Source organism: Tyto alba, unplaced genomic scaffold, assembly GCF_018691265.1.
Source record: "Tyto alba isolate M040663 unplaced genomic scaffold, T.alba_DEE_v4.0 Super-Scaffold_22, whole genome shotgun sequence".
Lineage (NCBI taxonomy): Eukaryota > Metazoa > Chordata > Aves > Strigiformes > Tytonidae > Tyto > Tyto alba.
The window spans coordinates 23961672-23986715 of NW_024881296.1; the positions used below are offsets into that span (position 1 = coordinate 23961672).

The 25044-nt window shown below is 41.0% G+C and overlaps 1 long non-coding RNA gene across 3 annotated transcripts in view; it reads right to left on the reverse strand.

The window, feature by feature from the left end:
• LOC116965917 overlaps positions 1-25044 on the reverse strand; it is a 129716-nt gene that overhangs the window by 14931 nt on the left and 89741 nt on the right. For 2 of the 3 annotated variants that reach the window (XR_004409804.2, XR_004409806.2), the window contains 6 exons: positions 22533-22632; positions 19728-19963; positions 18951-19207; positions 18728-18860; positions 11323-11405; positions 10735-10835 (listed from right to left, as the gene is read on the reverse strand). This is a non-coding gene — a long non-coding RNA (uncharacterized LOC116965917). Of the gene's footprint in view, positions 1-10734; positions 10836-11322; positions 11406-16411; positions 16443-18727; positions 18861-18950; positions 19208-19727; positions 19964-22532; positions 22633-25044 lie in introns of all 3 variants that reach the window. The other variant, XR_004409805.2, reaches the window with a different exon arrangement.

Sequence of the window (25044 nt, forward strand, 5' to 3'; positions counted from 1 at the left end):
AAAAAGTTAATGAAGAATTTCTATCCAACCACACTGAAGAATGTCCCTCTGCAGGTGAGTTTTAGCACCTACAATTTATCTTCATATATGGTTTAGGAAGCCCTTCCATTGTCTTTTCACCTGTTTAAGGTATTATTGGAGCCTATGGATCTCTTTCTTGACTGTCTTTCAAATAACTATAATCATCCAAACACATCAGAAGAGTATTATTTCCCACAAATCACCTTTATGAAATATTGCAAGAAGTAGTGGGGAATCTCCTAATTGCAGGAGTGACATCTTTTCCTCTGAATGTATGAACTGAAGTTGTATTTGTGTAGACAAAAAACAGAACCCCAAATTCCACCACCAGCTAACTAAAACTATTATCCCTGCTGAACTGTTCCCATATAAATGTTAAATGGTATCAGAGTTCATCTGTTCTCTCACTCACCCACAGTAAATAGTAATTCTAATGCAGAAAACACTGTATTTTCTATCTTAAATAAAAGAAATGAGGGCAGAAGAATAAACCTAGCTTCTTTTACTCCTTTTTTGTAACCTTGAATGAAAAGTGTGCAGTTTATGACTGTGCATCTCATGAAGAACATATGCTATTTCTCCAAATAAGCATCATATATCTCAATATTCAGGTCAGTTACTCACCCCTACCCCCTCACAGTAGTTGATCTATCAAGTTAAATCACAGACTTTCTGATATGAGTGTCAATGTAGATCTGACATTAAAAAATTAATCCATAGTGGGGCAGAAAAATAGTAAACAATGCATAAAAAAAAATTAACTCCTTAAGCTCTCAAGTCACTAAAATCCAGAGGTGGGTGCACAATTTATGTTCTAGTGCAGACTATATTTTAGTTCAACATTTTGAATGCATGGACAGTTTTTCATGAGCTCATCTTCCCTTTCCTTTTCAGATCTCTTGACCTATATGTTGCCTTTCCTTTCCTGTTCTTCTGCAAGAACTTTGCTGCTCCAGCTTCCATATAACCTCTTCTTCTATGACTGACACCATTCCCTGCCACAGTCATCTTTTTCTCCAAATTAAATAAGCTTAAAATACATTGTTCCCAGGTGCACTTCTCTTGGGTATTTTCTGGGGGAGAATCTCAAGGACCAGGTGCTATTTCCAAAGACTGTGTCTATGTGTAGCATCTCAGATTTTTGGTTCAAAAGCTTTTTACTTCATCCCAACACAAAAGAAGGTGTGGGGAAGTACACACTCTTGAAAACTTGGAGGAAGTCTTCTCTTGATCATATTTAGTAATGTATCCCTGCAGTGTGAAGCTTCTCCTCTTGTGCATTGAAGCCCCAGTCTGGCTTCCTTCAAAGTCAGCACCTTCCTACTGACAGCAGCTAAAGAAGACCACTGCACTGCAAAGCTGTGCCAAGCAGCAGTCTTTCTTCAATACATGGCATATAAAATGCTACTCGTTTGTCAATAGAGAGAGATGACAACATTCAGTTTGTCTCTAAGTTACAGGATATCTCCCTACTTGGGAAAATGACAAAAGATGCGTGCATATAAAAGGTACATTAATAGAACAAATATAAGATTATTTCTTTCAACCTGAAAAGACCTAGTCTAGAAAAAAAATGCTTTTTCCTAAAAAAAAAAAAAATGCTTGAGTTTGCAGCATTCACTGCAAAACCTTTATACCATGAGCTCCAGTGCTGCTCTGCAGGAGGGGCTCACTTTATCCGCTGGCTTGTAAATGAAGTGGGATGTGATGGACAGTGCAACCACAGAGAGTCCTGCAACAGCGGAACAAGGAAAGAAAAGGACCCTGAGAACAGATACCGCAAAGGGGCACGTTAGGCCTCCTTGACATATTCTTTTAGATTAACAGTAAATGTTTAACTGTTCTCAACAGCACCTATGTCCCAAATGTTAACAATCTCCCTGTAAATAATGCAGAGGAAAGAGATGCAGCATACACAGACTTATGAGAGAAAATGCATTAACTTTAGATGCCAGGCCTTCAACGGACAGTGGATTTTCCAGCTTAGGCCCCAGATTTCAGCGGTCTGCAAGGACAGGTCTGCAGAACACCCTCTGATCTTTCTATCCTGCTTGTTTTCCCTGCAGGCCTCTCCATTTCAGGAAGGTGCTCTTCGGGAAGCAGACATTCATAGCATGGTTGTTTCCAATATATTAATTAGAACTAAATAACTGGGCAAAAGTGTAATATGCATATAAACAAACACAATTATAATAAAGTGTGGAAGTACTAAAATCATCTAATAATCAGGTTGATTAAATTACTTCACATAAACCAACAATTCCTTATAAGCACTGTGTAATGGCTTAGGAAGGCTGTGGTCTTGTTCAGCTCTCAGCCTGGAAAATAACAGGACTTTTATCAACACTCACTGCCAAGTGACATATTTAAGTTCCAGCCAAATAACTGGTACAGGGAGTGTCAATCGCTGCCAGTCTGAAACTAGTGTTGAGACTGTGGCTCTGCTGCCAGTTCCAAGAGCCTGTACAGATTATTGGTTATCTAATGCAGCCAACCTTTTCTCTCACTGCCCTTTCCCCCTCAGAACTCCCAACAATAGATTACAGTGGATTACATTGGAGATATTTCAATATTTCAACATGACACAACTTCTTAAATTTAATATTCAGAAGATAAATTCAATGAAATAGTATGATTTATCATGATTCAGCTGTAGCTAGTTATTGCAAAAATCATTCTTTATTCACTGCGCTCTGGGGATTCTTGCTCCACATGCATGCTAGCCAACATCTTGCATTTAAAAAGTGCAAGAACATTGAAGTAAAGCTGATCCTTAACTTAGAAAGATGGGAAAACAATCAGGTGCAAAAGTAAAGACATAAAATCTGAGGGAAAGGTTAAGCCAGAAAAAAATTACAACCTTTTTCACTTTAAAAAATGTATTCTGAGAGCTTACTTTTTACCTGAAGGAATACCTACCTCATAACAGAAATAGCCATGGGATATTTGTTTTGTGTTTGAGTTCTTTGCCATTATCTTCTTTTCAGATTAGTAGCACACTGCTATTATCAAAATCCTTCCCCTATTGAAACTAGGATTTCTGCTGCTATGCAGGGTGTAATTTCTGAAAGCATCAACCACACGCAAGACTGGACACAGCCATGCATTAGAGAGCAGAATCTGGTGCTACCCTCTGCATACTCCCAAGAACTGTGTTTTAGTTCCCTTTAACTCCCTAATAGCTAAAAATGAGTTTATATGAAAGAATTAACGATATCCCATTTAACATGAATCTAGGAATCCAGAAGACAGTTGCAGAATCTTGGCAAATCACACTAGATTAATGTATTTGAATTGGTGCCCAAAATGTTCAGATCAATGTCTTTGGGGTTTTGGTGGGCAGCTTCTTCCCCTTCAGACTGACAGAGGCCACAGTATGTGCAGTTAATCATTTCAAGGAATAAGAAGTAAGCTTTGACTAATTGGAAGATTTGCCTGTTATTTAAATGCAACTTGTTTGCAGTTTCATCATCCATGTGGAATCCAGAAAGGCATCAGACTATCCCATCAATTTAGTTAGAAAAAAATAAATGAATAAATAGGCTGACAATTTTCTCCCCTGGGACTCACACTGTCACTACATTGTTTCTCTATTATTAATTACCTACGTAAAAATAATTCCCGGTACAGCCGTATATACTCTATGCCATAAATGATTGGATCAGGTGCTTTTCTGTTTGTCTTTCTGTGTGCATTTAAATCTCTTGGTGTCAGCAAGTGATGCTCAGTGGTGCACTCACTAAGGGAAGAAAGGGAAAATTGAGTTGCAGACATCAAAGGGTTACAGGCTACATTTTTTTGATGCGTACAGTAATAGGGTTAGTTCTTTCCTATTTTGTATGAAAGACTCATTTACAACTGCTACTCTGCTTCAGAGGTTTGGATTCAGACTGTCTTGCAAGCAGTTTGTGTGCAAGGCTGAGATGTAATGTGCTAGCAGATGTCACTGACAGGTCAAGGAGTCCTTCAGATGCTGGAAGCCCACAGAGCCCCTAATGAAAAGGGGCAGAAGAGAAGCCAAACACATTTCTTTGAGTCAGAGCTTTTACAAGTGTTTGCTTCGCATACAAAATTCTTGACACAATTTAGTGGAGAAAAAAGCTAAGAATCTGTTTATTTTCAATAAGCCAATACTCTGCAGATTCATTTCACTTAACTAATAGAAAAGAGAGGGAAGGAAAAGGGCAGCTGGGGGCACTCAGGACTTTCCTCTTATTGAACTTCAGACTTTCATACACCCTTCAGCTAAGTACCAGAGGAACAGGTAAATTCATCTGCATCCATTTCACCATCAGGTCTATCCCCAATAAATATTTTTCATCTGTATCATCTGAATTATTTTTTTAGACTCATTCAAATAATGCCACATTTCATTTGTGTCTTACAGACTTTGCCATGTGCCTTTATCTCCATTGTTGCAGTATTATTAATCCTTTAAAACTTTCAAAAACTACGTCAAAGCAAAAATTGAGTCTCCTCAATCCTACATCCCAAAGAGGTCTCATAATTTCAGCTCCATTCCTGTGTAATTTCAAAGCTACTTCACTGATTCTTCCAGGAAACAATTCCTTCACAGCTGAAATTTCCAAAAGGGTTCAGACATCCAGCCTCTCCAAAAAAAGCTACCAATAATCCAGGAGAAACGCTTTGAGTATTCTCATGAGGATGAGAGAGGTTATTTTTTCTTATAGCCCTCTCCTGTATTCTCTAGAAGAATGGCACTGTCTTTAAAGCACTCCAGACAGAGATGTGGCTTTGGGGAACACAGCAGTAAAAATTTGTGTTCCCATTGGGCTTTTTGTATAGCAGAGTGCACTTTTCAGCATCTTGTATATCATCTGCTCCCTGCATAAAGGAATTCTAAACTAAATTCCTTGTGGGAACTCCCTCCATATAATGCAAAACTTTAATTTGTGCCCTTTGCTTCTTGTATTTGACACAAATTCAAGCTATCTTACATCAACCATTCTTCCTATTCCCTCAAGAGCTTCATTGAGCAAAATGATCTCACCTCTCAGTCTCCTCTTTCACAGAGTACAGCCCTAATTTCTTTGGTTTATTTGGCACAACTAGTGTCACCCAATCCCTTCATTATTCTGCTTGCTCTTGCTATATCTTTGCCTATCACTATAAAAATTCTTTAAAAACAGGTGATAATAAATGAGGATGATAGTATAGGTATGCTCTCTGAGGTACTAAGAGGGGGTAATATCTTGATACTTAAATCCACTATTTATGTAAAATTTGCAAATATCTCTGTAAATATCTGCACGTGTATGCACCTATTTTAATCCTTCTATTTCACATTTTTTCTGCTACCTATGAACTACGTTTTCCTGAATTGTATTTCTGCATAGCATGATCTTTCAGAGTCTGGTCCTCTGTTTTGTCCAGCTCCTCATTACTTTATTTTTATCTAGGTCATTCATCTTTCCATACACACATGTAGCTTCTTTGTACTGGCAGCGCTCCCTATTCCTGCATTATCTGCAAATATTTTTGCTTTATAGTATTTTCATCTTCCTCAGGCCTCAGAGAAATAGTATGAATAAGAGGAGCAAATCTAGTCCAGTTCTCAACCATATAATTCTCTGCTCCTCCACTCAGGTCATACCAAAGCAGTATGATCTCTCTGCAGTCTATATTGAGACCACCCCTTAATCCACTCAAACACGTCACCCCCTGTGCCATACTGCTGACCCCACGCATTAGCCTTTTTGTGTCTGTTGCTGCTGCAAAAGCATCATGAAATCTGTGTAAATTATATCTCCATCTTCCTCTTGTCAGTTCTTTGTGCTCTTGCCTTAAAATAAAAATATCATCAGCTTATTAAGACAGGATCATCTTTCTGTTAATACATGTGCATCCCAGTCGATCAAGTAATATCTCAATAAGGGCCCCTCGATCCTGCTTCTGATGAGTTTTAATAACATTCTCTCCACCAGTGCTAGTCATCTTGTCAGCTGCTTCTTTCTGTCATCTCTGACATGGCAAAGCAATGGCTCAGCACTAAGTGATCTATGGTACATGAATACCTCTTCTCAAAACAACACAGCATGTGGATTTCAGAAATATTCAGAACAATGGCTCAATGATAAGAGATACAGGGTACACATTACATGAATGCCACTTTTCAAAATGGCACGGCGGGAGGATTTCAGAAACACTTAGCTCCTCCTGCTCCTTGAGGATCAATACAACGTACCCTGTTGATAGAGCAAATCAGCTAAGAGCTTCATGTAAAGAAACTGAATTTTTAACAGGCCCTTTTGCACATGCACACCACAGAAATTTCCAACCTACTGGAAGTATTTGCTACTCATAAATCTCTATTCATAAAACTCTATAAGAAACTCCTCTCAAAGTTTGCTACTTTTCTTATTCTCCATGCTGGAATCATGATCTCGAAGCACCTCTTATATGAGGATACTCTGAAACGATGAGGGATATGATACATATTCCCATACACAACAAATAAAGTTTTATAGCATGCAAAAAAAAGAGCGAAAACAGAAACTTCCCATTTCCATTCTGGAGCAAAACTAGGGCAGCAAACAACAGCTCTGGCAGTGCTCTCCTGATCTTGTGAGACCAGCCATCCACCAGTTCAGCAGCTTCTCCCAGCAGAGCCCCCCCAGCCCCAGGCAGAGCAGCATTTGTCACGAGTTGTGGCAGGGTGCGTGGAGGCATTGGGCGGTTTCTGCTGCACCCTTCTGCCCTGGCTACAGAGGAAACCTGTGCACACCTCCAAATATGTAGGGCTTCTGTCTGTAAAGGTGAGGGAGGATGAGTCATCCATCCTGGTGTAACTGCTGAGTCAGTAGATTCTGCCTCTGAGTTTAGCCTGTTCACTTTGGCCCCTGGGAAGAGGTGTTTGAGCCATCCGAAAAATACAAAAAGGCTTGACTTGTTGGAAGAAACATTAGTGATGGGGAATTTCTACTCTGAATTGCAATGTCCACATTCTCTTTGCATGCCCAGCATTTCCCTCCAACTGTGAACTGGTCCTCCAGTCTGCTGAAAAATGTATGTGGTTTGCAGTAGCTTGTAGTCAACAGGCTTCAAGCGTGTCTCTTTTTGAGCATAATGCTGCTTTGATTGGTCTGCTCTTGCTTGGTATCTTCTCTTCTTTTGCTGTACTGATCTCCAAGAGAGAGGAATGTCAAAAAAAAAGAAAGAAAAAAAAAAAAGACACACCAGAGTAGGGTAATTTCCCCAGGCTAAATACATTCAGGATGAACCCCTGCACAAGACAGTCTGATTAAAACTCCCCTAAGAATATTGTGTGAAGTGACTAATTCAGAGAGCTTCACAATGTTTACGAAGCCGGGGTCCCATATCTGAAACATACCCCTACTTTCATCTATCACAGGGTTTTTTGGCTCTGACTATTGCTTTCTCTGTGTAGGTTTTATATTTTCCTAGCTCTAATAGCAGAGATGTCTGCACAGTTGTATTTAAAGTTGTATCAAAGATATCCAATAATGAGAGCACACTTACAGGGAATTTCAAAGTCATCTGTAAAATATAATTTGGGGCTGAAACTCAGCAAGCAAAATCTCATCCCAGAAGCAAATTCCTCTGTAACATTAAGGGGATTGGGGATGAGGGGGGAGAGGGAAGAGAGAAAATTACTGTGAAGGTGAACAAAAAAGTGCTTTGTGGGGAAGTGAAGAGACTACCTTCAAAGGCCTTAGAATCCCAAATATTGAAGAGAATATGTGTGTAGACTTAAATGTGAGATTTTTCCCTTTGAAAGTCAGTTCCTGCTTAAGTTCATGTTGAGTGTCAAGTGTTTGCCCTTCAAATGAGCCTGAGTACTTATTTTCGAAGGCCTGATCTTCACCCCAAGCACTGACTTTTGCTCATAATTAGTTAATTGTGTGCAAAGTCCCATCTATTAAATAAACCCGTAAGTGGGCTCTGAGCACACAGTTGTATCTTAGTTTTCTCACTTCCCTACTCTTTTGGAGCACTCCTGCATGAAGCTAGAGTATCTGATTTATCGAAGGGTTCTGATCAAGAAGCTCATGCAGGACCTGTGCAGACAATTAAGAAATGAGAATCTCTTCTCACTATCAGTTCTGAGGAGAAAAAAAATGAAAGGCACTGCAATTGTTCTCCCTAGATTCCTTCTGATGTGTCAAAACAAGACTGATGACACAGTACTTGTGTGCACCAAAACATGACCCTAATGAAACCATGGTAATTACTGTGAGCCTGTAAGTCCCTTCCCTTACTTTCAAAGCCACAGTTTGTCTGAGAGAAACAAACCGAAGAGTGTAAACCAGAGTAACAGTGAGCAGAAATGGAAATGTGAAGCAGCAGTACCCTGCAAAGCCACACCAGGACACAGATGAACAGATAGTTACTGAGGACTTTTACATTTTCCATGATGGATTGACTGTGAAAAGGGAAGGGAGCAAGGCTGGACCAGTCAAGAACAGCAGCAGACAGCCAAACAGTGTTGGCCAAGAAGTCACCAAGACCGTACTTCCCAGGCAGAGCAGTGTGCAGGCCTTCAGCAGGAGGTGTTCTCAGGGGCAGAGGCGTGGGCGGTGGGGAGGCAGATGGCTGTGCACAGCCCTGCCCACAGCAGGAGCACAGAGCAGCCCTACCTGTGCTTGTCTGAGGGTAGCACTTGCTGTTATTTAGCAGAGCGGCAATTTCTCCAGCCTTTGCTCCCTGCAAGTGCCAGGCATAGTGTTACAGCTGTTCTACACAGAGAGGCAAAACAGGGAAAAGTTCCTTTCCCGGAGGGGTTATTTTTCCCCCATCCAAAATAAAATAATCCATCGGATGGACTTCCCATTAATATTGGCAAACGGAGAACAAACCCCTGGTTAGGACCATCCCAGACATCTCAAAGGAACTTCCATGCAGTTTTCAATTTAGGGTTAGAGCAAGATACCATTGCTGGGACGGATGGCAGCACCTACAACTACCAATAGCCATCCCTCTGCAAGGAGCTGAACCAGGCAGCAGGCAAGCCCTGCCCCTTCCCCACACAGCTGCACTCCCTGACAGCTGCCAAAACCCTTTCCGCATGCAGGGAATTAAGTTTCACAGATGCCTGTGAGTTCACTATTGCATCTATTCTGAGAAATTGATTATATCCAGGCTGAGGAGAGTAAGGCAAACACATGCCAGGAGATTTCACCCAAGGTCACATCACTAATCTATTGGAGAGCTTGAAATGGAGGAGCGATAGATCTGCTGGCTCCTACTCCTTTGATTAATAACCAAACCAACATGTCCCCTCTTATGCCCTGGTCTAAATCCAAATTAATTAAACCATCTATGGGTGTGAACATTATTAAATCAGTCGAAACCTGGCTAATATCAGATTAACTTGCACCTGCAAATGTAGAGCCACCGGTCAAACTGCCATAACCTGATTTTTAAATAAAAATGCACGAATGCCCACAGTAGTCCCACCAGCCTGGCTGGTTTGGTGTAGAATCACACCTCTGTAGTGGTGTGGTAGCACCTCCTTTGGCAGTGGTAGGAAAAACTGTGTGGCACACCGGAAGGGAAGAAAAGAAAAGCCAGGCTACGCCTAGTGACATGGGACTAATACAACAGGATGTAACTGGCAGATCTAAATTTCCAGTTGAAGGAGTTATCTCTGCAAAATATATAATATTGCAGCTGTAATTATTAGGAATTGGGATTATCTATTCAAACAGTTGAGTAGCCTAGGGAAGTAAACCATGGAGGGAGACACAGAGCCTCTAATTAAACCAGCTGACCTAGTTGGGAAAAACAGACAAACTATGGTTCTCATAAGCCCTTCTTTGGGTCTGAAATGAAAGCCACAGACTTCAAGCTAAGAGCAGGCTGGGAACAACTGCTCTGAGTGTTTGACCTTCTGCAAAGCTACTCAGCAAAGTCATGCCTTACATGTGATACCAAGTGTGTAAATACAGTTATCTGAATCCCACTGTACCTCTGTGTTTCCTTCACTTTACATTGCATAAAGCACAAAAAATGCAACAAAGCCCCTTCTTACTAGTCTTGAACATTATCATTTCATGGTAGCTGCTTGGTCTTGACCATCACCACTTAGACATACTAGGTCAATGTTTCCTGGCTATACTGATGTGCCTTGTGGGTTAATTACAAAGGAAGCAGTGACTGCTTTAAAGAGAAGTTCCTGTGAGGAATCCAGTGGTGAAAGAAGCCTGGCTCATAGAAGCACTTGAAAGGAAACACCAGGTGCCAAGTGCTTTGGTCTAGAGGCTCTATTTTCCTGGCTGTGGGCAAACATAGGAGTGAAGCCAAGAGGAGAGTCACATCAGTACTCAGCATCATTCCTTGCTCACTCCTTTACTCTGAAGATCCTTGTGGGTGGAAATTAGGTTCCCATCAGAGATAGATACTGCCCGAATTAGCAGCAAAAAAGTCTGGTCTTGCCGTCAGAGGTTCATTAGCATATAAAACATCTCTATAAGAAAGAATTGTGTCAATCTCTGATGCTGCGCTCCATTGTCTTCAGTGTTGCTGTGCTCAGGCAGAACAGTTCACCCACCCTTACTCTGAGATAATTCGCACTCAGATCACTGCAACGTTATGGAGGGAGAAAGCGGAGAGTGAGGGGCTGTGTAGGAAGAAAGTGCTAAAACTCTATGCAAATTATACTTTACAAGCGTGAAAAACAACTAGATGGAAGCAAAAATCAAGATAAATAGTGGGAGGAGAATGGTTAATTACCTTGCACTTTGCAAGGACTGTGTTAGCTTCAGATAGGCTCCCCTCAGTGTGGGATAGATAATTCCCAACAATATCACCACAGTGCTCTCAGAAAGATAACACTGAAAAAGGAAACCAATTTTAAGGAAAATATTGTTATTTAAAAAGACAGAGATTTCACTGTATGGTCATTTTGAAGTGGGCAAATTAACAATTAAAAAGGCTCTCATGTACCATAATCTCTGATTGTATTATTTTAATAGCTATCTCAGTACTGAAGATTCTCTTCAGTAACTAGAGATCTAATTTCTGTTAATTTTGTGCAACTCTAACAGAGCCTCTGATGTTCATTTGTAATTTACCCCACACCCCCACCCCATCATTGCTGCTTCTAGGAATATATCTCTTGAAAGTACGATGATTATCAGCGGAATTTCTCTACTAACTATAAGCTTTTACAGTCCAAACCAAAACTGCTGACTGGTTAGGAAATGGCCAGGAGAATGCATAACAAACACGACATCAGGAAACTAACCCCTTTTCCTAACTGTGCTCCACACCGTTTCACCATCTGGAGGCACTGAGAAAGTTGAAAATGCTCATACAAACCTGCACCCTGACATCAGAGCTCAGGAGGACAAATTTCAGCTCCTCTGACTCCCCAACACAGCATTACCTGATGTCATTGCTGCCTGTAACGCATGCATTTTAATAAAAATTCTTTATGTGCTTACATACTGCTTAGCCTAAGAGGAACTGAGAGACAAAGACAGACCTTTGCAGGTGTTAGCTGCTTCAGTAGATTTGTGTCAGTCTGGACCAAAGTGTTTACTCATGGTCACACACTAAATCTGTGGTGGAATGAGAAATAGAGTATTTCTTGCCAGAACAGCAAATTAACTACTTAACATTAAAACAACTTTCTTTTCTAATGGTGATACCAGTTACCACAAACCTTCTCCAAGGGAGGAGCATGAGAATGATACAGCAGCAGAGAGACACTGGGAACAAGACCTTGCTTTGCAGCAAAAGCAAGACCATTTAAAAAAATAGGTATTTCTTAAGAGTTAAAGAAGGGAAAACCCCACAGTGTCTTAAAATAAATACAGAAATCTACAGATACATACACAGAGTACAGTACTGTTCATTTATGTCTACTTGACTACTAGTGGCAGAGCCAACACAGAATCTGTTTTGAAACCAGTGGAAACAGGAAAAATAGGCAACTGTTGCAGTCTGTTCCAAAATGGTCATTTTACCTCTTGAATGAGCTAAATTCACTAATCAGTAAAGGGTTAAAGGAATAACAGAACCATATATCTTGCTAGGCTGGTTACAGCTAACCCATATACACAATTCCGGGGGCCTACCCTTGTTTCCCACTTTGAAACCTGACCTCACCACTCTGGCTTCTGTTACGCAGAATGCTAATTATCCTGCAGAAATGATACTGGAAAGCTCTGTGTACTCCCATGCTGTGACTTGAGGGATGGGTTTCAGTGCTTTAGATATCATTAGAGCAAGCCAAAGTTTAACTGAAACTTTTTAACATGAAAAATTACTGTGTCCCCAGAAATAAATTATTTCTTGTACATTTTTCATTTTATAATTTTTTGGGTTTGTCAAGTAAAACAATTTTTCACTTTTCCGGTTTTTGGTCTTCTCTATTTCTTTCTCCTCTCCATTTTTAATCCATAGGAGCAAGGAAAATGGGTAGATAAAACTAACATTTAAAAATGCTCAAAAAGTGGTAAGAAAAAGAATTAATGAACACCCAAAAGCTAAAACAAACCAGCTTTCATTTTCTTTGTACATAATTTTAAGAAGCTGACATTTTTTAAAAATATTTATGCTATACACTTTACCTCTTTCTGGGCAGCTCTGATCATAGTATGCGTTCTCCAGACTAGGAAAGAATTAAACCAGAGTTTCACTTCAAAGCCTGTAACTGAGGACAAAGTGTGAGCTGTATGTTTCCTAGCAATCCCATTAAGAGAATAATTTTTCTCCATTCTGAACGAAAGGATGGAGTCCATATGTCCACTGAAAATGTAGCTATCTTTGTGTAGTCAAGGATTTCCCTTTCACAGTTTAGTGTCAGAGGATTAGAAACAATGCAGCTAAGGATCTCAAAATACTTTACAGAGGTCGTTCAGAATAATTTGGTCCCCCTTCTACAAATGAAGCTGTTGAAGCACAGAGAAGAAAAGCAGTGCACTGGAGTCAGTCATAGAGCAGGGAATACTATCCCTCTTTCTTAATTTCTGCCATTATTTGCTGTCCATAAAACCTTATCCACAGACAGAGTTTTCAGGGATGGGTGAAGGAAGCATCCACTGACATTTTCCCTGCTACAAAAGAAGTTATGTCTCCTGGAAACTGCTTCCACTGGAAGAAGCCTTTCCAAGTTGGAAGGAACAGAAATATGATTGGGATTTTCAGCCAGAACAAGAATAGTCAACAAATCCTACATTGTTCCAATCTTGGGTAACATTTTGCTGGTACTTGGAGGACATGACAAGTCCCAGTGTTCATCTACCAAGACCTCAGTACTATAGTCAGATTCCCAAATAAGAAGAGGCACAGTTTTGCCCAAGAGCTAGAGAACTGATTGGCCTATGTTCCAAAATTATTGTCCAGGGTAGGATTGGGTGACTTCGACTTGCCAATTCACATCTTACAGCTCCAATTCCACACCAAAAAGCTGTGGATTACAGTAATTTTCCCGTTAGCAAGAAACACTTAGCAATTTCCCCAGACTGAGCCCAGCAGGAGATCCAGGTATTGCTGGCACCACCTGGCAGACTAACTTTATGTGCCTGCAAGTCTAAGAACTAGCAGTGATGCCAATACAGTACCTTTTTTCAAAAATGTGTGACTCTGCAATTCTACTGAGCTCCCCTGCCTAAAGGGAAATAACTTCAGAGAAGTGTGTGCTCTGGCAAACTGGGCGAGGGTAGAGCATGCCCCAGTTCATCACATCCTAGTATCTAAGACAGTCCCTGATATACAGTCTATTTATATGGTCTTCAGATACCCAAGCTCATGGTATATCAGAACCACCTGTTTGCATCGGACTTACGCATTACCCTCCATGGGAGAAATCAAACTTGTGAGTCAGGTCATGCAAAGGTTTTAAAACACTTCTTCCACTTCATTCAGAAGTCCTGATACAAAAGTCAGCTCTGAAGGACATCACTTGACTTTAAGATATGCCCTGAAGGGCGACAGTATGTCCAGAATCAATGACTATCTTGAACTGCATCATAAACATACTGCAGGCTTTTTTCACTTGTGACAGCTATATTGATGATAATTTCACATTACTTAAGTGCTTCAGACAATCATGTGTGAGAGGATGCAATAACGTGAGAATTGTTTATACAAAACCAAGGAGCAGATTTCAGCATTGTAGAATATGTGGCAGATTTTTCTCTTTGCTGATGAGTAATGTTGCAAGCATTACATAGCTGCAATCCGTACAGCTATACTGTATGTGTATGTGTCAAGTAAACAGCACTGCTGGGAGTGATGGGTGGTTGCAGCAATGCATAGCAATCCCCTCCCCTTGCATGGGTCAGGAGGTAATTTTGCGTCATTCAGAAGGGAGGAGAAAAATGGGATAGAGGGAAGAGCAGAGCAAGAAGGAGATGGACTTTACCTTTCCCTTGTGCTCCCACCTCTTAAGTCGAGCAGGGATTTTCCCTCCCTCTCTCTATTTGTGGAGGGCATTGAGAACCCACAGTACAGCAGGCCACTTTAAGGGATGGCTTGTGGAAAGCTTCAGCCCCCTTGGAAAAGCCACTGAGATCTGATTAACTGAGCAAGAAGGGTGGAAGTGTGTGTATCACCAACATTAACCTTGCTCTTGTATTCATATCTCCTACATTCACCTACCAGCAGGAAATCTCTCTTGCTACTGTACAAAAGAAATTTCAGTCTGCTTTGTAGTATGTATGGCTTACAGCACTATGATCCTTCCTCAAACAATGACATAAACTCTCCTAAACTATATTGCTATACAGGATCCAAGCAACACCGTAGTGGAAGCATATATATGTCTGCAAAGTCTAATAGGAAGAGATATATATTTTTATATCTGTGGGATTTATAAGGCACCATTTGAGAAGCACCTGGGTTTGTCCCTTGTTACCAGTCATCATCCTAAACACATAAATAGTAAAAGCTGAACAAGGTTCCACTAAGGCCTACAGCCCACTCAAGCAATAGGTTTGCAAAGGATACAATATCAAATTTTACTATAAAAACCCTATTTGGTTTTTTTTTTAATTATTATTATTAAAAATATGTTGCTATTCTTAGCTGTAGTTCAAAGGTTTTGTTTGAGAGTTTGTAACTACAAGACAGAATGTCTAGATGAGGTGCTGAAATTCATTGAGTAACCCCTTCAGAATGTTTCTGTGGTGAAAAGCTGCATTCAGCTGCTCCTCAATCCAGCATCACACACTAACCTGACAAGTATATGGTGCACACAGCAGTCCCTTGCTCAATTTCATTTCCTTGTGGTTTCTGGTTAGCAAGCAACAGTCAGGAGATGCCATCCCCCTTAACTCACTATAAGTAGCAAAGCAAATTCTCCCCCCTTTATATCTTGTTTTAAAGGTGAACTCCATCATTTCTGAGCAAACAAATAGCTCAAAAGACACTTCGATTCCCAGCATCTACTCCCAACATGTGCTTCATAATGCCAGGTTTTGTTCCCACAAACAAATCCCAATAAGTACCACTGTGCTGTTTCCAGTCTCATCTGACAGCAGTCAGTCCAGGCAGGGGCTGAGAGAGTCATTTCACTTAACACGCAGACCTCAGTGAATGCCACCATCTGTTTTTAGGTGGTTAAGCAACCCCTGCATCAGGTCTGAAAATTGCTGTCAAGTCCTGCAGTTTCTGACACAAGACAGTGTGAGCTTTCCGCTATGCCAGCCTTTGCCTACTGTGATAGACTTGCTCTACATTACACGAGTGGAAGAGGGAAGAGTCTGATCCATGGTGGCTTCCTCTGGGAGAACAGAGAGGCCAATGCTTCTTCTGCGTCCCCATGCACAGGCCCTCATCCTCTAAATTGCACTGACAGTGTGGGGGAGCACATGGTGACCTGGGATGATGAGTTTACATGGGTTTGCAAAAAATGAGGCAGAGTGGGGAATATTTTGAACCTAGATCAGTTTTGTCCCCTCATTTCAGCCTATAAACTCAAAACTCCATTCAGTTCACGGAGAAACTGATAGCAGAACAGCAAAGATGCACAAACACACTTTACGAACTTTATATGAATAATTTGCTTTCACTCTGTCAAGGGTCCTGTGTAGACCTGGCTTTAGTGTCTTTAGTGTATAGACCTCCTTGGACTCCTCCCCACCAAGCTACTACTTAGGGCAGAGTTCGTACCAATTACTCCTTGTTCCTGCAGTCTTTGCTTCTGCTGGATCAGGACAGGGCTATGGTGATGGGTCTGCCATAGCAGCCTTGTTAAACCACACTCTGGACATGCCACACGGAGTGTCCAGCAAAGAAGAGGTTTGAGTGTTTCACCACTCCTGAGCCAGCATGCACCTGAACACTGATGCCATCATATTTATCTATTAATTAATTGATATTTAATAATTTCTGATATACCCACAAATACAGTACTGATGACAGTCGGTAATCACATACAAGAGTAAGGGATGGTACATACACAATAACTCTGATGTCGTTCTCCAGAAATGCTAAAAAGAGAATAATGAAAAAGATGTCTGGGCATTAATATTCTCCAGGTGAAGAAATCACATAATATGTCCAAAACTAGGTTATTGCAGCAACTGCTAGACTTTCCAGATCATATTGGTGTTCTAAATATGCTTATTTTCTAACTTTTTACTACAGACAGGTGACAATAATTACATGATCATAGTTACGACCCAGATGTGGTTGCTTGAGGTACTTTTCAGCAGATGCAAGGGATACTTAGAGGCATCAGCTTCCCCCAAGCAGAGCTGCTGAAATTAGGACTGGCTTCTTTGCAGGAATTTAGAGGGTATAAATATCCACAGGCAACAGGTACTTATTTCTATGCCTGCAGGTAAAAGCAAGTGGTAATAGTAATTGCAAAGCAATACATTTCTAATTGCAGTAGATCACACCCTTCAAGGCTAGACTTTGAGATTAGTTTCTGAGTCCTTAAGCATACTAAATAGTTTTTCTAGCAAGATACAGTATGCTTTCAGCAACATAAAAGAAGGAAGTATAGACTACCTGGTTAAAAACATTTAAGGTTAGATGGGGAGGTATTGTCTCTCTCTTACACACATGCACACACAGGCACACGAAAATGAGCTTAAGACTTTCACATGCAGACCAAGTATATAAGCTCCCTTGGATAAAATCCATATGAAAGAGAAAAGAGTTAGTTGTTTAAAATTTTGCTGACTGTGAGGTATTGCCCGCTGTACCTCCATTGCATCACCAGGACCAGACGTGGGACAGATGTGGCCTCCTGACACAACAGTACACGGAGAAACAGCTGCAGCACCGGTGCCACAGTGGCCCGTCCCCGTCAGGAGGGCTGAAGCATGCAGCTGTGCTGACAGTCGCACAGGGGCTGAGCCTGCTGCCAGACAGAGTTAAGTCAGAAAGCAAGTGCTCACTTGCTAAGCCAGGGAAACTTGCACTCTCCATGGACCATCCCCGGAAAAAAAAAAAACAGAGACCTGAAACATAATTATTAACGTGTACAAGCTGGTTTTTTGTTTTTGTAAGGGTTATGATATAAGCAGTCCTTTTTTGAAAACCCCAAGAGAAAGGCTCTTTGAGAAGCTATTTATTTATTCAGTTTTATCCTGCAATTGTATGTCTTATATACCTTACCAAGAGTCTCATCCAGGATATCATCTGAGACTTCCATTTAAGTACTTCTCTGAATTAGAAAAACAAAATCATCCTTCTCCTGTATTTACATCCTCCCAATTTGCCCTTCATATCACTGCTTATTTAACCAGCTTAGCTGAAATACTTTTGTCCACTTCTGTTTTCCTGCTGTACTCCTTCAAACACTTTTTCTGGAGATCCTGTTGTCTAGAAAACTGGGATCTTGTAGCAACAATTAACTATGGGAGAACTGTGACCCAGACCCAAAATATTGTAATATGGAGCACAGGCCTAATACCACACACTTCCCTTCTCTTCTACAGCATGAGCTCTCTCATCAGATTGTGCCTCCAATCATGGGAGATTCCTGAGGTATTGGGCTTTTTTCAAGAGAATGAGTGGTGAATCACAGCAACCTTAGGCAACGCGAGGAAACAGCTTAGCTGACAGGAGAAAATGAAAATCAACTGACTTCCACCCCCCAGGAAGCACTGTCAGATGTGGACTTAAGGGGGAAGAAAGACACAAAGATGGTAACAGAGGCTAAAGGGGTTTTACTGCCCTACTGGCTTCTGCCTTTTCCCTCTTCTGCCCTTCCCCTACTGCCTCCTGTCCCACCCTCGTGCTGACGTCTCACACCCCCTTGTTGTTGCACACTGTTGAAGCCCCTCGCTGGCTCCTCTGGCTGTAAAGAGAAGCTGAGCACAATGCAACAGCTCTGCAAAAGAGTTTGTGTCAATGTGTGCATGTACACACGCATCGTGGTATGTCTGATGTACCACATCTTCCCAACTTGGATGCCAGTGACACGGGGACATCCCCTATTGCATGACTCGAGGCAAAAGGCATGTCCCAGCAGAGAGGAGCAAGCAAGGCTAAACCATCCTGTTCAGTTATGACTACATGAACAGGGTGGAGTATCTCCACCAAAAATGTTTCTATATTTAAGCACAGTCTTCTTAGAGGAAACACTGGGATTTCTATGGAAAGTACACACTTATTGCAAAAAATAGAAGGGTACTTTATCAAAAATCCTATTTTCCATAAGACTGCAAATTTTCACTCAGACCTACTCAGGTCTTGTTGACAGCTCTCAGACCGGGCTTTCAACAAATCCCTTCAGGCTGTATATGCAAGGACTCTTTACCCTGCGGAGTCAGAGAGCACCAGTGCACCACCACGCCAACCCCAACTGCCCTTTTCCAGACCTGGCCCAGGTGTGTCCTCCAGCCGAAGTGCACGTGGCGGCTGCTCTGCAGCTTCCAGACACCCCAGGGGACCTGTGATGGGGAAATAAGTGTGCTTCAGCTCACTGGTGACATCCAGACAGATAAAGGGGGGAAAGCTGGAGGAAAAGGGGAGGCCAAAACCTTCAACATGTTTGGTTGGCCCAGGGTAAACAGTTGATGCAAGCACGTTGTTTCAAGACCCAGCCCGGGAGCCTCCCTTCCTCTGAGCATCTCCACAGCAAGTAGCAGCAGCTCCCAGCATGGACAGCATCCATCATTGCCACAGGGCAAGTATGTACTCCCTTCTGCTTCTCCTCCACATCCTCTTGGGCAGTGGGCATTACTCTTTCTTCACCCACCGTGGAAATCTGCAGACGTTAAATTATACCCAGGAGGGCCTATCAAATACAAGAGAAGGCAAATAAGAATTATAGCTCAGAAATTTATATTAAAAAAAAAAAAACAAAAAAAAACACCAAACAAACCACTATATAGGCTACAGAATTAAAACAATGTCTTTTCCCAGGTTCATGCTGAGCTCTAGGTGCATGCAACATTTCATGCAAATCAGATGTAATTTACTGTGTGATTTGTTTCTTCAATAAAAAAGTGAGAATATGGAGAACAATAATTTTCCTACATTTTAGCTACACATTTCTCTATAAATAGCATAACTATTATAATGACTTCTTGTATGTGCTTGTAGAGTGATTGCTTCTGTGTGAAACAGAGAGATCATTTCTGTATTATGCCCAGGATGCTCCACAGGGTTCAGTCATAAGTGTATGTGTGTATGTGCACAAATACACATGCACACGCGCACATATATGTCACTAACAGATAGCACTATATATAAGTATGGTATGATGTATGCTATACAATTTGCATATGTGTTTGTGTGTATGTGTGTGCGTACACTTGTGCACGTGTGTGTATCAACCATCTTCCTCCCATTGTTCCTCTTCTCCAGAACCACCATATTCCTTCAGACGATATGGCAGTGAACCAGCTTCTGGTGACAAAAATAGGGCTACAGCTGCCATGGACTTCTCAAAAGTAAACACTTTTCCACCAAAAATGAGAGGCATTCCATCAGTTGCTATGTGGGCACATAGGAGTAGCCAGATCCAAAATACATCCATAATTAGCAATACCTGGCAAGGAAATATAACGGTGTCAATATAATGTGCAGTGATGTTGCTAACCAAAGACATTGCAAAATGTAATTCTTTTCCCATACCTCCTAATATCTCACAACATGAGGGGTAACAAAATGGCCAGGACAATGAATCCTTCAGTTGAAAAAGGCCTGATGAACAGTTATTCCCTGAGGTATAAAATTGGACTGTGTGTTAGATGAGGCATTGTCATAATGTCACCTTCCAAGGGGAAAAACCGTTGCATTAAATTTTTTTCTCAAATGCATTTTATTCAAATTACTGGTTTTTTATTACCACAAAAAATGTTTAATTGTGGCTTTGGATAAGGCAAATCCTGGGAAAAGAACTTGTGTGAATATTTTCTAGGATAAACCTTATCTACAGCATTGAAAAAATGATACAAAAGAGAAAAAGATACAAGGTTATGAAATGCAGAAGATGCTTATTCCATCTGTAAAATGGACCAGTAAGTTTAGAGACACACACAGGTGTATACAATGTATATGTGTGACAATAAATTTTTATAATAAGCCTACATGGAACATACATGAGAAAAGTAGGTGGATAAATTACAGTGAACTTCTGATATTATTATATATTAAAATATTTTATTACAAATAATTCTGTGACACTTACTTAGAAAACCCAGTTTGGGTGTGAGGTTTGGGAGGGGGAAGTTATTCTGGTAAAGCAGGGCAGCTATTTTCCCAGATGAATAGTAATAGGAGAATAATAAATTCTTGATTGCATTTTCTTGCTTTTTGACATTGTGTTTTAGATTTGTCATTTGTATATATTAATACATAATCAGCTTTGCAGTAAATTCTGTTTGGGAAACCATTTCTTGATGGTCTTGATAGATTTGTACATAGAAACATAAAGGCAGATATCAATGAGAGAGGCTTACTCAAGATATGAAAATTAAGAACTTAACTAAAAATACTGAGTTTATTGTAAGTTTAGCAAAAAAAAATGAGGAACCTGGAGTTAAACAAGAGACATAGAACATAAAAATCCACACTAACATTTGCTCTGAACCCAATATTCCAGTTTACTAAAAAAGAGACCACACTCAGGCAATGCAGGAATATGGATAATGATGCTTTCCATCTGGGACAAGGAGATAATAGCAAAGAGTCAGTGTTGTGCCACATCTGGGAAAGAGAATCACCAACTGTATGAGTGAAAGGCTGTATATCAGTCACTCTCAATTCCTATGGCAAATCTTCTCCTTCCTGACTCTTTCATCTCCCCATTACCCTCCTCTCTCTAGTAGCAGGACCTCCCAGACCCAGACAAAAAAGCTGCCCTGGATCTTTTGAATTTCCCCCATTACCTGATGCTCGCAGCATCTGATGCTATAAACTGACCCATTCCACTCACAGGCACAAGGCACACAAAAACAGTGCATGCCTTCTTCCAACGATGAGCATGGTTTTTCCACTCCTTCCTTCATCATGTTCCAACAAGTGCTGCAAGTTTTTTCCCCCTTGCCCAAGAGTGTCCACACAGGCTAGAATATGAATTATTTCAGACTTATAGAAATCTGGTTTTCCCCACAAAATCACATTTTTTGATTGGGATCTTGAGAAAACCCACCCAGACAAAGTCAAGGCTTCAGGTCAAGGCTTAAGAAGTTGCTGTCTGCAGGGAGCTACTTAAATAAGTAGCTTCAGATAGACACATAACTTTTAGATGACTAAAACAAGGCTGAATCTCATCCTAAATGCTCAGTCCCCCAACAGGAGAACTCCTGCAGCCGCCAAAGATCTATTAAGATGCTAGGAGGTCCACAAAGCCTGGTCACTTGGTGTCTCCCCTCAGGAGCTCATGAGTGCCAGGAGGTGAGAAAGGGATGTGAAACCTGTCTGCCACTCCCCTAAGCCACGCAGGTCAGTACTCCTCCTCTTTGTCTTCTTACTCCCCCAAACTGTTTTAAGTCTAAGAGCAGAGTAGGGGATACCACACTGGTTTGTTTCTGGGGCAAATCCCCAGAGTGAGAGGCATTTTCCCCTTTGCAGCATTGCTCTGCCAACTACTTGGCATAATATCACCCAGAGCAGGGCAAGCCTTTCAAAGCCAGGAGCTGAGTCAGCTTCTCTCCCGTTCACACGTTTTGCAGACGAAGATTTTCTTCAGTGTCTTTGCTATTTGAAATTTTTCATAAAATCATTTTATATATGAAGTGTCTGTGCAAAGATTTTGTTGCATGTGTTAAAAATTTGGAATTCCAGCTCTTGCAATGGTGTATTCTGCACACTGCATTTTCATAGCTTGATTGGAGCACTATGACTGCAAATTGTATTAACCTTGACAAGGGCCAAGTCAAAATTTGCTTCCTGCCAATAATTGACAGTGTGAGCTGAAAATTCACCACTTTGTTGGAACGTTTATGCCAGCAAATTGGTTTTCAGGTGTATTGCTGGTTTTCAAACGCTCCGGTAATGAGGAACATATTAAACATCTAGACTGATTTATAGGAAACGAACCCAGAACAGGTGCTGCTACCTCAGCCCAGGCTTATTTGCTTACAGAATATGAATAGAAATGTTTTATACGAAACTTGAACAGTGTATGTGACAGGATACCTCAGTCCATCTCTCTCAACACAGATGGTTTTCTTATGAAGCAATTTCTAGGTCTCAGGCTGAACTCTTTGTTTTCTGGAAAGGAAAAAAAAAATCAATTTGGGGGCTCCAATAGCTGGTAGACATTTTTATTATAGCTACAATGCAAGTATGTATTCAAAGGGATTTTTCAACACTCCTGAAGTAGTAGTAAACAACTTCTTTACTGCCTGATAATGCAGAGATACATACTTTCATCAAAATAAATCTTGAACAGGTTTCAGTACTCCTCCAAAATAGAAGTTCAGGGACTGGGACAGGAAGACCTTGGGAGGGAATAATACTTTATTGATTTACTTAGGTAACTATTTTCTTGGCAGTACTTAGCAGAGATGCAAAACACTTATTATGTGCTGACTGTAATTTTTTATAACCCTCATTTAAAATGATGAAGTGGATATTCCATGCTTGGTAGGGCTTTGTATGTTTTGCAAGACACAAGACTGCTTCCAAAGGCTGCACAAGCCCTGTGAGCATCCTGCCACAGATTTTCTGATGCTTTTCAGACTGTCTCTGTTTGAGGTTTTATCTTGACACACCTGATAAAGCACCTTCCCCATTTGTGGCCCCAAGAAAATATGTCCCCATTCCACTTACTACCTTTGAAATTAGGAGTAATAATATATCCTCTATACTGTAGCCATTACAAAAAAAAATCCTCCATTTTCCTTCCTACAGTGGATGCAGGTCCCACTTACTCTCCTTAAAAATCACAATCAGTCACAAAGAAGGGATTTGGGAAGCAGCCTATTTACAGCAGACACCAAAAAGCCCTCTCCACCCTCCTTTTTCTCAAGGAATTACCCAGAAGAAAAAACTAGCATATGTCCATGTCAAAACGTCTTGGAAATCATCAGTTTTAATTCTGCAGAAGGTCTGTCAAAGTTTCTTTAAATAATTAATTCATCTGCCCCAAATGCTAGTGCCACTGTCATTAACTGAAAGAGAGGATGCATGTAGACACCTTTCAGATAGGTAACCTTCTCTGTGCTGGCCCCTGCCTCCCCAAGCTTGGAAAGGAACAAGGCCACCAAGGGAGCAAACTGTTAACCTATTGGAAAGATAACATCCCAACTCATCCTTGTGATAAGCTGAATCCCTCCCTGCAAGCCCTTTCCATTGGTACAAAAGAAGCATCGTTTGATGGGATCATGCGTTGTCACCTCCTGCAGCTCAGGGCAGTCTCAGCTTGTGCCACAGGAACAAGAGGCAAGCAAGAGGAAGTTTTCACTTCCCAGAAATTTGAAACTTTCCCATGCCTGCATCAAATGTATAAGGGAAGGAAACAAATCACAAGGGAGACAAGGATCCCTCCCTTGTAACAAAGGGCCCATCACCTCACCTCCAGTATCTGTCTGAAGTCCAGGTTCAATGTGCAAAGCTTAAAATCATTCCTTATGAATGCCAGCCAAACATGCATGGCAGTTAGGTGCTCATCAGCACAAGGACAGCATCCTTGTCCCCTCATCGCTGGTGAGAGGGATACCCAGCAGGCACTGGCTATTCAGGGTAAGGGCTCTCTGGCTGGACCTAACCAAACTTCGGCTAAGGTCAGTCAGGACTGGGATCATTTTCCACCCCTTCTCTTTCTGGGTTTCACCACCAATTCCACCATGAAGCTGAGAAAGCTTTTGAACAAACCTGCTGCATCTCCACTAAAGAAGTTTTTGAAGAGGTCATGGATTAGCTCTGATCATCATCACTGTTGGCTCTATGAGTGAATACATTTCTTTGCAATTTTGGAAAAAGAAGAAAGGAAACTGAATGAAGAAATCAACATATGGGTTAAACTTGTGAGCGGAAAATAACAGTAAGAATAGATTTTGCCCTATGATTTGCCCTATAGCCAACCAAAATCCACTTATGGTGACATCAGTGAAAATACAAGGCACTTAATAGCAGGTCAGGTGAGATGTTACTCAGAAAGTATTGTACATTGCAAATGTTATGTAGAAAGATAAAACACTTGATTAACTGATTCTGGCAGCCTGGCACACTAAAAAAAAGAAAAATTAACTTATATCCTACAATCCTCAGCAATTACAGTGTACTTAATCTGGATTTTTTTTTTTAATAATATAACTGTACAAAATTATTTGAGAGTGGAATCATTAGCAACAAGACGACAGAATCATTAACAAGCCAGGGAAAAAAGAATTAGTTGGTAGATACCATTATTACACACTCAGATGCTAGTAGTGGCTCCTTGAAATTACAGCTGATGGTACAAGGTTGAAGCTGGTGCTGTGGATAAACAGAAGCGCTAATGCACAGAGGAGAAGTTTTTCTACAGACTCACTTCATCCTTCTGTAGAACCATGACAGTCTTCCTAAGAAAAGTGGCCAGCTTTAGGCCAGAAGGAACTGCCCAGGGAAGATGCCCCAAATCAGCCAGATCCCTAGCCTTGCTCCCTGGGAATGAGGAGCACCCACAAGGATGCATTTTGT